This window comes from Macrobrachium nipponense, chromosome 25 (genome assembly GCF_015104395.2).
Source record: "Macrobrachium nipponense isolate FS-2020 chromosome 25, ASM1510439v2, whole genome shotgun sequence".
NCBI classification, from domain to species: domain Eukaryota; kingdom Metazoa; phylum Arthropoda; class Malacostraca; order Decapoda; family Palaemonidae; genus Macrobrachium; species Macrobrachium nipponense.
This window is the reverse complement of record NC_087214.1, coordinates 17,353,634-17,356,729: the sequence shown is the minus strand read 5'-3', so window position 1 is coordinate 17,356,729 and position 3,096 is coordinate 17,353,634. Positions and strand designations below refer to the sequence as shown.

Here is a 3,096-nt window from a genome sequence, read left to right as displayed (position 1 = left end):
GAGGGACTCTGTCAGTAAATTTTGGCAGTAAACACTGTCAGTTAATTATGTCAAATAAATCACATCAATAACTAATAGCAGCAAATTCTGTCAATAAATTCTGTCTGAAAGTTTTATCAGTAAATGCTGTCGATAACGTCTGGCTGTAAATTCTCTGCATACATCCTGTCAATAAATTCTCAATCAATCCTGTTATATTGAATTACTGACCATTTCTAGACCTGCGGTGCATAGGTTTTCTTAAATATCTTTTTAAATATCAACTGTATCTTCTTGAAACTTTGGCCCAACATGTTTTAGACCTTCCGCTAATGTATGGCAATATAACTAAGTATCTAAAATTATTAATAATGGCACTTTACTCTTGAACATTTCCAATTTTCTTTGCATTTGACTAAGACTTTCGGACACTTCTTTCTCTCCCTGTTAACAAAATATGAATGAAAGTGTACCGTACTACGATTATGACGTATAGTGTTTTACATTTTTAAATTAATTTATGGATTATTGTTTTATGTATCCAAATTAGTTTATGCAATAAAGTTTATTTGTGTTAAATTATTTTGGGAGATTATTATGACCTCTTGGTTTATTTAGAGTATATATATACTGGAAAATATACCCGCTGAAAATTAGAGGGGCATTAGTTACAAGCTGTTCAGGTGTGTTTATATTGTCATCCGGCTTGAGCAGGCATTTGAAGTCGCCCATAGCTGCCAGTATACGTCCATACAACTAATTCTGCTATGGCAATCATGTTGCAGCATTGTCATCGTGGACAGCAAGGAATGGGTAGACGGTACTCAGCCAATTACCAGCTATACATACAGCCGTCAAGTGCCTCCGGGAGAAGGCGAACGATTTGTAGTGGTAGCTTCGGGCTCATCGAGTGGATTCGTTGAGAATTCTTTTCTCTGTTTCCCGGCAAAAAACACCAGTGGGGACTACCACGGAGAGATGAATGGAAAATTGTTCCTCCAATGGCTGACAAGATCACTTTTACCATCCCTTCCTGAGCCGTCTGTCCTGGTAATAGATAATACACCATACCATAATATGTCAACAGAAGATAGTCATGGTCCCACATCTGCAACTAAAAAAGATGAGTTAATAAAATGGCTGGAAAATCGAGGCATACCCTATTTACCACACGCCACACGCCCTGAATTGCTGAAGATCTGCAAACAAAACAAGCCGGGGCCACAATATCTGGTGGATAACACCATTCGCTCGTGGGGGCATGAAGTCGTCCGCCTTCCACCCGCCCATCCTGAACTCAATGCCATCGAGCAGGTATGGGCGCATATGAAGCTATATGTACGTTCATCGTTACGGCATTTCACCAGGGCAGACCTAAAAGCCAGACTGGAGGGAGCAAGGCTTGCTGTCACTAAACTGGTGTGGGAAGGAGCTGTCCAACGAAGTCAAGCTTTCGAGAACGAATACTGGCTTACTGACAACGTCCGGGATTCCATAGATCCAATTGTTGTCAACGTCGCCAGTGATGACGAGAACGATCTGTTTTTAGACAGTGATGGGGAGTGAGCTGAAATATCCTTATATGTGTGTATATATAGTCCTGTAATTAATAATTTTTGATATATTTATCCACCAGTTTTTCATTTTGTATGTCTATGCTGTTTTCATGGTTAGTCCAAAAATTTACCTCAAAATCTGTAAAATTTCTGTATATATTGTACATACTTTATTGGATATATATAATAAAATAATGTATATAGTGATCTTACTTTTAAATAAACTATGATCTGTTTTTTCCTTCCATATCTATATCTCCAATACCACAACATTCTCATGGAAATAGATAAGAAAGGTACATGATAAATAAAAACATACAAATGGCTTTATGAAAAGTAATCAGTAATAAATGGTAGTTCGTGTACATTTTAAAACGTAAAAAAAAAAAACATATGGTATTACACTATTCCATTCATAAGTATAAGAAAGAGAGGAGTGGGCGGGGCTTCTTTCCTAACTCTTTGGCTAAGCCAACGACAGGTGTTCGCATATTTACAACTAATACTGAGGAAATTGAACATTTTCTAAGTAAAGTGCCTTAATTATTAATTCAGGGTACTTAATTATATTGCCATTTATTAGCGGAAGGTGTAAAACATGTTGTGCCAAATTTTCAGGAAGATATAATTGATATTTAAAAAGATATTTCAGAAAACCATTGCATCGCAGGGCTTGAAATGGTCAGTAGTCTGTTTTTAAAAGATTTTAACTGTAGGACAGGCTCTGTTTTTCCCTCTCCTGATGCTGCTTCCACCTTGCCTTTCCCTGTCCAGGTAACTGCTGCCCCAGGGGAGTCTGGTTACGGTGCCCAATCTACGCCCTCGGATGAAGGACTTCCTGCAACGTTGCAACAACCATGGCAGAGATCCAACATAATTGCAGCCAGAAGGATTGATAGGGGAGAGGAAATCACCTAGTTGGAGTTAACTGCCCTCTTTCTTCATCACCTGGTCCATAAACGAGCTAACGACCGGTGTCAACAATCTTCAACAACTCTTGTTTTTTTAAATTCACCTCAGTACATGTTGTAACTAATTTTTCATTTGGACTGAAGATGAACAGGGAAGGGTTCGAAAGCTTTTTGTATAGTTTTAAAAATTATACACTGACTCGCAACACTTTTTATTATAGAGTACCCTTTAGAACATTATATATACTCTCGCAATAGAGAGTTTTTCCCAACAAACAAAATAACAATTATCATTATTATTATGGGTCTATTACAGTCCTCCAATTCGACTGGGTGGTATTTATAGTGTGGGGTTCCGGGTTGCATCCTGCCTCCTTCGAAGTCCATCTTTTTTACTATGTGCGCCGTTTCTAGGATCACACTCTTCTGCATGAGTCCTGGAGCTACTTCAGCCTCTAGTTATTCCAGATTCCTTTTCAGGGATCTTGGGATCGTGCCTAGTGCTCCTATGATTATGGGTACGATTTCTATTTTCAGGTCTTGATACTTATCCATTTTTTCCCTTTCTTTCTCTTCAACTCTGGTGTCCCATGGTACTGCGACATCAATGAGTGATACTTTCTTCTTGATTTTGTCAATCAACGTCACGT

At 38.3% G+C, this 3,096-nt stretch overlaps 1 long non-coding RNA gene across 1 annotated transcript in view; it reads left to right on the top strand.

Moving 5' to 3' along the window:
• The window catches only part of LOC135199180 (uncharacterized), a 4,993-nt gene extending 2,339 nt beyond the window's left edge, over positions 1 to 2,654 (top strand). The window contains exon 2 of the long non-coding RNA XR_010310953.1: positions 2,310 to 2,654. This is a non-coding gene — a long non-coding RNA (uncharacterized LOC135199180). The remainder of the gene's footprint in view (positions 1 to 2,309) is intronic.
• Positions 2,655 to 3,096: the final 442 nt, after the last annotated feature.